The sequence below is a fragment of the Aotus nancymaae genome, unplaced genomic scaffold, assembly GCF_030222135.1.
Source record: "Aotus nancymaae isolate 86718 unplaced genomic scaffold, 86718_ANA_hifiasm-v0.15.2.pri h1tg000008l, whole genome shotgun sequence".
Lineage (NCBI taxonomy): Eukaryota > Metazoa > Chordata > Mammalia > Primates > Aotidae > Aotus > Aotus nancymaae.
In genome coordinates, this window is record NW_026988419.1 from 35186359 (window position 1) to 35197266 (window position 10908).

The following is a 10908-nucleotide window of genomic DNA, read 5'->3' on the forward strand; positions in this document are numbered from 1 at the left end:
ACATAAAAATAAAATATTAACCTAAGGAGATTATTTATCCTAGAAATCATCTCAGTATAAGATGGTGTTACAAGACATCAGAAACCTTAAAAGCTGTCTTATAATACCATTTTATACTTCTCAATGTATTTCCATTTACCTTTCCATCTGTAATACTAACAAAAGAAAACACATACAATTGCACCCCCTATAATCAAGACCATTTTTACTAACACATGAATCCTAAAACAATCATGTCATACAAACAGCATCCGTCTTATAAATGAAGTCTTAAAAACATACGCTCTCATCTTTTGCATTCACCTGATGTATTAAATGAATGTAAGAAATTTCCTTTCAGAAGAATTCTCAACATTCATCCATGGTTGCCATTCATTTCCCAAATATTGAAAATTCTCACAAAGAGCACATTTTGGGTTTATTGTCCACCTTATTTGATGTCTCTTAAAGTGAGGCCCATGAACCACTTACATCAAAATTTATCTCTGAAATTTGTTAAAATGCAGATAAGAATCTCTGAGGTGGGGCCTGAGAATATGCATTTAACCATCCCTGAAGGGCTTCTGACACATTCTTAGGTTGGCACCCTCAAGGGACAGTTTCAGGAGCACAGGGCCTTATTAACCCATCTGTCCCCCGCACCTGGCCCTGCACGTGGCACAGAAGTGCGCTGAGCAGAGTGCAGTTGAGGTGCATATCTGGCTCGCTGCTGGGATGACCTGAGACCACAGCAGTCCTTCTCAGCTCACAGCTGCTTAAGGTGGATGCCTGTATCCTCAAGTTCTCCACAGCATTCACCACGCACCCAGTTTGGGATGCATGAGCACCGAGGAACCCTCACTTTGTGTTACTGAACTGACCTGACATTCTAACCAGAAGATAAATTCTAGCAGAAGAAAATTTTGTTTTGTTTCTTTTGCTCACTCAACATTCATTGTATAACAGTTTATTGAGCACTTACTTCATGCCAAATGCCATGTTTAGAACTGATGTATAACAAGAATAAAATAGACATATTTCTGGACCATTGGAAACTCCTTGACTCCTGGAATGGTTCTCAGGAGGGATAATTCTACACCTAAGTGGCAATTTAAACTTACAGTATGTATTTCCATCCAGTAGTAGTGTCAGAGAATTTACAGATTACATACATAGTATCTCATCATATACTTCTCTTTTATATTTCCTATATTTTACAGTTACAACATCATAGATCTTTCAATGATGTGCACAAGTATTATCTGTTAATTTCATTTAAGATTACCATATTGGGCATCATAGAAATATTTTTGTAATGGATAATTGGGTATAATATGGTTGAAAATCATTAACTTGGTGAATTTGTTAATATTAACTTAGAGATTTCCTTAGCACTAACCAGAGAGATATTTACAAAGTATTTACCTAATAAAAACATATAACTTAATGGATGAAGTAATAATTTCACTGGTGACCTCTTGACTGTGCTGTAAACTTTCCTTTAGTCAACAAAAGCTTTCACGTAGTTCTCAGATGTATGCATTAGTGGTCTTTAGTTTAATACTATGTCTACATAACTAGATGGCCAAGCGGTTTCATGGTTTGTCAGGTAATTAAGTTAACTACGGTCAGCACTTACTATATCACCCTGAGAACATTCTGACCAACTAAGTGGTGACCATTCTCTAATGACTTTTTTAAAAACCGAACTGCTCACATTAGTATAACTATACCATCTAGACTCAGTTCCATTCCAAATAAGCGAGCCAAAATTACCAAAAAAAAAAAAGTAGGTGAGATTTATCCTACAATTAAGGCATGTTCTTGATATTTTCTTACACTTGAAGGACAAACAAATGAAAATTACTCAGATGCTATTAAAAAGCAATATCAATTCTATATCTTGAGAGCTCTTTTCTTCATTGGAATGCTAAATCACAGAGACGCTAACAAAGTTTGACTTTCTTTACATGAATGATTTTAAATACTTATCTTATTCTGGCTTAAGCTGATGGTGAAACAATAGCACCTGATACATCCCTTATATTTTCAATTCAGGTATAGCAGGAGTAATCAATCTTTGGCATTAGAAAATATGCTTTATCAGCAAATGGAGAAACAAAAATGACACAGAAAGATGATGAAGGAATGACCCAGGGTAGTTCCATTGAGCTTTTATCACCATACTGTGTGAAGCCCATCACTGTATAAGGAATGGCTCTTCTCACCTAAGCCCTCTCCCCCAACTCAAACTTGTGTTTCCCTTTTAATGAGCAGTAACCACCAGGATGCCTATGACTTAAGCTTGTCAGAATGACTACAGATTTATAGGAAAGAGGTAAAAATAAACACAAGTAATTTAAAATGCATTAAGTAGGAAATGCCTTCTTGGACTAAACTATGTTGTACATTTTATCAAAAATGTCAGAAAATATTTGTACATCTTATTTTTCCTTTCCACAAGAAAAGTGGCACCCATGTCACTCAGTTCAGCAGTGTGAACAGTTGTATGAAATGGAAAACTCTTAAAAGTAGCAAGTAGCTTTCACTAAACAACTAAGAAGCCTTGAATAAAAAAAAAAAAAAGGTTGTATAAAATATGTCTTTGTCTTAAAATTATTTTTTTTAAGACTTGATTACCTGGGCCACAATCGATTTACTGTATGCATTGATATAACCATCTCTTTTCATTCAACCAGTAGAAAGCAGAAACCATGGATGTCATGGATTAAGACAAAGGCCTAGGACAGTGGGACATGTTAGGCCATAAACAGGTACACATGTGAAATGCAGTTACTCCCTTTCAAAGGAGGATGTGGACCACAAGACACACTCCTATGATGTGTACACTAGTGACTGAGCCATGCAGATGCAGAGTGCTCAGGATTCTGCAGTATTTGATTGATTTTCAGTTACTCCAATACCTCCTTCTACAGCTATTGTTTTTAGTCTGAGATCTGGTACAAAATAGCTGCAACCCAGGAGGAACAGAAGTTATGGAAAGCATCAGAGCTACTTACTCCATGTCAGAATAGTGATGAGAACTAGGAAACTTGGAAAGTCTATAAACCAGAGAGTACCATCTCAGCACAGTCCACAATTCTCTCTGCTTCAGCTCAAGATTTCCAACTCATTCCATTTCCTTATTTCCTCAGGAGGATAGTGGAAGAAAAATTCGTATTTTCATATGAATATCCCCAAAAGAGAAATAAGAAGAAAGGAGTAAATGAGAGGTAGTCATAATTATCTGCCTCATTACATCCCCAACTTAAATCCTCCTGACCCCAGAGACAGAATGCACATGGATTTAGTTGGGATCCCAGGACAAAAATAAATGTCTCAACAAAAAAAAAATGGCTTGTCAAAAAAGATCATGGTCTCAGGTCTTCGTATTCATACCTACCACAGAACCCGGCTGAAAAGCAAGAGTGGCCATTGACTGGCAGTGTGCTTGAGGGACCTGATCCAGGTTTAACTGTGTGTGTTGTGATGAGATATTTCACAAAGATGTCCTCACTCCTTAAAATTCATGTATTCCTGCAGATTCACAGGAAAAATGTCAAAAAGGCAACTGCCACCTCCAGCATGTAACAAAATCATACTGATTTTCACTATTTAGCCATAGTCACTAAGGCTTGAAGCCCTTCATTCTTTCTCTTTACCTCCTACCACTTTCTTACTGTTGAGAGTGGACATCTTACATCTTTCACACATCAGCTTAAATCACTTCTGCAGGGTGTCATCCCCAACTCACATCATCAACATGACTCCCCTGTCATAAACCCGGCACTCTCTCTTTAACACTTGTTACACCTGTATTCGAAGTTTATCTTTTCTGGCAGGGCACAGTAGCTCATGCCTGTAATCCCAGCACTTAGGGAGGCTGAGGTGGGAGGATCACTTAAGGCCAGGAGGTCAAACCCAGCCTGGGCAACATAGTGAGACACCATCTCTACCCAAAAAAGTAAGTTAATTAGCAGGGTGTGGTGGTGCATGACTATAGTCCTAGCTACTCAGGAGGCTCAAGCAGGAGGGTCACTTGAACCCAGGAGTTTGAGGGTGCAGTGAGCTATGATCACATCACTGCACTCCAGCCTGGGCAACAGAGTGAGACCCTGTGGCTTAAAAAAAAGTTATCTTAGAATGCAGGTTTCATGACACCATGGACCATGCCTATGTGCATCACCACTATATTAACAATGTTCATTCCTTGCATGGGGTAGGTGTTCAATAAAATATCAGTTGAAGAGAATAGTATTTTAGTACCAGCTAATGGCAAATATTTTCCGCCACGGGACTCAGTAATAAGTTCTCCAGTGAATAATATGGATTAACTATAACATTGCTGTAAAGACCAAAATTCTTAACATCAAACCTTACCACCTTTTCCAGGTTCACGTTGCACCCAGATTTCTCTTCCTATTCATTAACACTATTCTTTCAGTTCTCTGCATGTACCATGGAGTCCTTTACCACCATGGTTGTTTTAAGGGGCTATTTTCTTTGCTGGAAATGTTCTCAACACCTCCATCTTGCATCTGTTCCTCATATTCTTTCTCACAGTTGAATTTTGCATTTATTTCTATAACCTTTCAATTCCTCACCAGATCGTGCCATCTGTGAAACTAGGACAGTATCTCTTTATGTTCACTATAGTATCCCATTGCCTAGCACAATGTAGGCACCTGATAAATATTGTTGCATGATTAGATGAATGAACAGATAAATATATTTTACTGTGCCTTAAATCAACCAATTATATTACCATCTTCTTATTGGTATGTATTGTAATGTTGCCTTTGAAACTATAGATTTTTCTATTCTTTATAAAGTTGCTACCACTATAGAATGCAAGAAAGTCAAAAATGTGCCACCTGCTTCATAATTTTTCTCCTTTATCAAGCCAGGAATTTTCCACAGATATACATCAGATTTACTCATTCCTAGATTTCTCCAAGAATATGGCCAGCCTATAGGAAAGGCCCATCTTTGCAGCTAGAGCTTTGTGATTATAACTTTGAAATGTGGTCTGTCACATTCAGTAGCCCCTAGTATTAATTCTTAGCAGATATAAGCTAAATGACCACTCCCTTAACGAATCCTGAGGACTAGACCAAGGTGGATTTATGAGCTATGTTAGGTCAATGGATTCAAATATGTCCAAATCACTCACATTTTATGGGAGACATACTCTCTATCTTCCACATACAGCAGAGATGCACCTGCCTCCCTGTTACTTATCTCAGGGTGGATGACTGGAATTGGTATTTTGATTTCTTGCCTCAAAATGGTAAGGTCTGACATCACCTCTCATCAGAAATATCTAAAATTGATTTCTTGAAATGGGATGAAATGACTTTATGGATTACACAACGGGAGGCTAGACACAGAATTACACTCAGAACAAATAGATAAAAATTTACTTTGCTTAATCTCAGGAGTCCTCTGGGCATAGGCCACTTGACAGCATGGAGAGCACTGGCTAGCATTCTTTTCTTTCTGCTCTTTTAAGCCACAGGTCCTCTTAAGTAGATGTACCCACTTAGTCAATCCAATAGCCTTTTTGCTGATCTGGGTCTGATTGTGACAAAATATGTGGGTTGTTGACTTTGGTCACCAAACCCGAGCTATTCAAAACTGCTGACATGCCAAACACAGGTTTCCTTACAGACGCATGTCAAAGGCACACTGTGTGCTCTGGCTCCCAAGCAGGGGTTTTAGAGTTGTTGGCTTCCTAGCTTGCAATTTAAACCCTCGGACAAAAAGTATTCTTCTGGGTAGTGTGGGTGCAGCGTTTGCAAGCTTTAAGTTGTTTAAGCTGAGTTGCCCCAAAAGGCAATTACTGGCACCATTTCACTATCTTTCTGCTATTTTGATGTGGTATTCATTTTGTTTGAGGCATTTGCCTAATTTTGGAGATATAAATTTTCTGTTAGGATTACCCCTTAACCCCTCCTAGGGTTGGGGAATGGGTAGTCTCTGCAGAAACCACAGAGCTCATTGCATAAATTGAAACACACACACACACACACAGACACACACACCCCATAACTGTACATCTAGCATAATGAATCCAGCATCTAGGCAAAAAGGCTGATGTCTACAGATCACAGGACCTATCCCCTCTTGGTTTATCATGCTTTGCCCCCTTCTCTCATGGGACATTGTAATAAGTGTTTTGAAAAGCAACAAAAACAACACCCTGCCTTTAGATTGACATTTGAAAGGTATATCCACAACTCTTCTCCCTGATTGTAACTTTACAAAGATCTTGTGGCCTTAGAAAAATGTCTTCAAAGTGTGAACATATCCATTTTCATCTAGAAAAAAGTGAACCAGGTGGATTTCAGAGCTGCATGAGTAGAAGTAGCAAACAGGCCTGGAGAATGAGCCCACATGTCCCTAGCAACAGGTCAGCATCTGCTATTTTCCTATTTAAATTATATCAGGACAGGGCCTCAGTAAAAGTTTGAAGCTCTGTGGGCACTGGAAGAAAGGAAGAGTTTAAGCTACATGCCAAGTATCCTTCCAGGTGAAAGTGGGCCATACTGATGCACGAAAATAGAGTTGCTTTCAAACATCAGTAAGGTCCATTCTTTGGATTTGAATAAGAACAAATTTTGTTTCTCTTTTATTTCTGGAAAGTAAAATGAGGACAGATAGATTTTTGAAACACGTTGTAAGCAATGGATCCATTTTCATTATTTCAAAACTTTGCTTCATTGGATTCATACTAGCTTAAAAATTCAGGTTATTAATGCAAATGTTTAAAATAGTGTGGTGATGAGAATCAATGTGTATGTGTTAAATAATTGTGCACTTTTGTATACTGGGCATGAATATTACTAATGGTTCAAACCTAAGCTGGCTTTTCTTTGCAAAATGTCTAAATCATTCTCACATTCTCAGTACTAATGATGTTACTCAGAATAATCTCTTAAAAAAATACTTGTGACTTTTTAAAAGGCCTTTGCCACAGAATATCTAGTTGCTACTAATATGAATTCAGGAAGCATGGAGTTAAAGAAGTTGGCTTTTTTTTTTTTTTTCTTAAATCTGAACATTGGAATCAGCAGTTTGCATTATTTTAAAAATGAATGCTTAGAATCAGCAATTTTCTTGGTTTTTTTTTTAAAGATCTTGAGGGTTTTTTTTATTTAAAGTGGAAAACTACATTAAGTGCAAGGCAGTCAACAAAGAAGCAGCCATAAAGCCTAAGTATTCCTAGAGTTATAAAATATGTCCATTGTGCCAATTCCACCGCCAACAATGAAGTTTTAAGCATTAATATGCCTTCATTGCAGTTTTAATGCCTTAATATTGACTCTATAGCTCTTTTGGGTAATTTTGCTTTCTCTGGTACTTGAAAGGTGATGATGTCAGCGTTCTTCGCACTGATTCATATGCAGGTTGATGAAGCTGAGTTATTTATTGAGTTCCATTATATTTTCTATAAACATTAGTTCTCAATAAACAGAGACATTTAGCCGAGGGTTTATTTATTAAATAGGTACTGTACAGATGGTTTTGCCACACATGATGTGCTGCAGAGGATATTACTCAGGAATAATCAGCTGTGTTATAGCTTGGCTAAATTAATAAGATGATAATGATGAAATTGATGCTTTTGAGCTAGGCTTGGTAAATGGTTTTTGCATAAACAAACTGATAAATTTGAGAAGCAATTACTTGCTTGTCAAAGATAAAAACACAACAGGGCCCATTTATAGTTAGGTCCTATTTATTTTTAAAGATTGTACCAGATTTTATGTTTAATATGCTGCAATTAAAAAATAATACTTAAATGAAGGAGAATAAAAAAAACTAACTTTCTGAGTTCTTCAAATCTGCAGAAACCCCATTGCTTTGATTAGACATCGAGAAAACTTTTTTGCTGCATGTGGAGGGAATATATATATCTGAAAAACAACAGTGTAATATTGTACATAAATTTTTTCACCCTGTAGGCATATTGCACAAACTGCTGATTTACAACTCCTGCTACTCTATTTTTCACCCCCTTCCCCAGAACACACACACACTTAATGAAGGGCTCTACAGAAACTTATCTAGTTCCCAAATAGCAAAGGAATAATTTAACCTAGTTAATGATGTCCTACAAAAATTACAGTATTCACCAATCTTCTTCAACTAACGGTTGTTCGGTTTTTACCTGAAGTCTGAACATGAAAAATACATACCTATTGATGAAATTTACTGATATATTTTCATTACATAATGCTGGCTTTTTGCACTGTAAAAGTCAGACCTGACTTCTAAAATCAAGGAAACATTAGCTTCCCTTCTTAACTTCAGCAGAATTTTTTAAAGCCCTCAGAGCCCACCTTTTAGACCTGGGTATGCTCACGTAAGTTCCATTAGTATCAATGTGAGCTACACAAAAAATGTATATTGTCTACATCTGTGTGTGTGTGTATGGGTGTGTGTGTGCGTGTGTGTGTGTGTGTGTGTATGTTTTTAGAGTATACAAAAATAACCTACAAGCTATCTCCTTATATGCTGCAGTATCTTATCAAAAGCTATTAAATAGCAGTTTTCATTTTTCTCCTCTTTAAAGAGTTTATGATTACCAGTAAGTTTTAGCACATTTTTACTACTTAGATATATTTACTGGTATCTACAATGAACTATTTGACATAGAGAAAGAGAATCACACAAAAAAATTAAGTATTTTAATTCTAGATGTTAGGAACCAGAACTTTTGTAATTGTATACACCTATTTAAGAAAAAAGTAACAGAGGCAGAGACCACCACTATTCAAAACAATAACATGATTGTGAGATGAATCAGGTACTTGTTTCATTAAAATAGTTATCTTGTCTTTTGTAAAAAAAAAAAAAAAAAGTCTTGGATTTCCTTTATTTAAAAATGTGTTGCCTTAAAATAAATTAATGTTGTGACCATTCAGTGCAAGCCACAGTGTTATAATGAGTATTTTGCATTTTATTGTTTTTGTGACATAAAATGAGCTACAGAAAAATGGTGTGTATGTACATAGTAGAAATTCTATCCCTTTGGGAAGCTCAAAAACACCAAAATATTTATCTTCTCAGGAAATGCCAGTAAGTACAAAAATGTAATGATCATAAATAAATGAGAATGGGCAAATTTGTTTTTAAATACATGTAACAGATTTTTATCACAGGAATTCATAATACACTGGTCTGATATCAGAATGCCTAAGGATTTGTTATAAAACTTCAGTTGTGATTTTCTCCTCCTGGTTAATTGGAAACAACTGCTCCCCAGAACTAATTACAACTCTATCAAAAAGAAAGGTGAGCACAAATATGTCTTAAGGGAATGTAAAAACTTTAAAGGTGAGGGCCCATACACTGAATTAAATGATGAAATTTAAAAACACTCTATAAGCTATGCTGTCTAGAGACTGTTGCAATGAGCATCAAGGAAATAAATCCAAAGAGTTTTCCAGTGATGATAACAAGAGGCATGAAAGCATAACATACTGACGTGCCTCAGATAGTGAATCCACAGTGATCAGCTCAGAAATTGCTTATTGTTAATAGAAATTCTATGTTGGGTTTGAAACGTCATTTGCTTTACCGAAAATAATTTTTGGTAAGTGCTTAACAGAAACTGACTGCTTGAAACTGGTCTGAATTACCTAAGAGCACTAATATGCACATGAATGCTGCCCTAAGCTGTAATCTTGGTAATAATCCCACCTAATATGTATCATTTAGTTCATACTTGAAAAATTCAAGATATTTTAAACTACCTATGAGATTAAAGAATGAATAAGTGCAGTGGTAGCTCTGTGTTTTCTTGTTTTGCTATTGAAGATTGCAATATCTGAATTGATTTCTCTTGATTTCCAATGTGCATGAGCCTATGTCACAAACCTGAGGATCTTGTTTTGCCCTTCCTTTTATAAATCCCCTGCAATGGTGATTCCCACTAAGACACAGCATACTCCTGACAACTAATACCAGGGTTATTTGGTTCTAATACTAAAAGGATTTGTAAAGATTTGCTGTTTATTTGGCAGTCTGATGTTCAAAACAAATGAGTAATGTTGAACTTAAGAAACGTCTTGATATTAAAATTGTCGCACTTGTGAAGTTGCTTCTAATAAGTGTTCATGTGGTACTTTTTTTCTCACAAAAAGGGAAATACTCTAATCAAAGTTCATATGTAGATACAGAAAAAGGGAAAGCATTTTACTAGTCAAAAATTTAAAAAAATAATTTCATAATTAAAAGATTTTATTGTTTTTGTGCTTCATCACATATTTTATCAACATACACTAATTTATATTCACCACTTGCTACACTTAATAGTCCTACATTTAATACTAAATATTGGTGATCTATTCAATTAAATAATCAAAATAAGAATCAAAACTCTCTTTTTGACACATTTTGACAGCCATTTTTGGTTTATAGTTTTAAAAATAGTACTATTTCACATTTTAATGATAAATTATATTTTAAAAATAGCAAAACAGTCAGAAACATTTAACCAGTTCTAATATACATGAGCAAAACTGTTCTAATATATTTACTTGCAGTACCAAAATGTAGTCATGGTTTCTCATATTTATGAAATTTTCCCCTTTGTGTTAAATAATTTTATTGGTTAAAATAATCAAAATCACATTCATTAAATTATTTCACATGAAATGAAAAACACTGGATATAGCAGTGGTGAAATTATAAACTCTAACAGAGAACACGGAATCCTCCTTATAGACACATATCGGAGCAGGCTCCTCAGCTAGAAAGCTGAATTATGCCGATTACAAAGCAATTGTATAAGATGGCTTGCACAGATTAGAGCACTAAGCAATCATTCAAAATGAGGGTGGGAGAATGTCAAAGGCACCAAGAAGAATAGAATGATGAATTCCTGCCACTCTGTCTCTTAGACTCTGTCTCTTTCATATT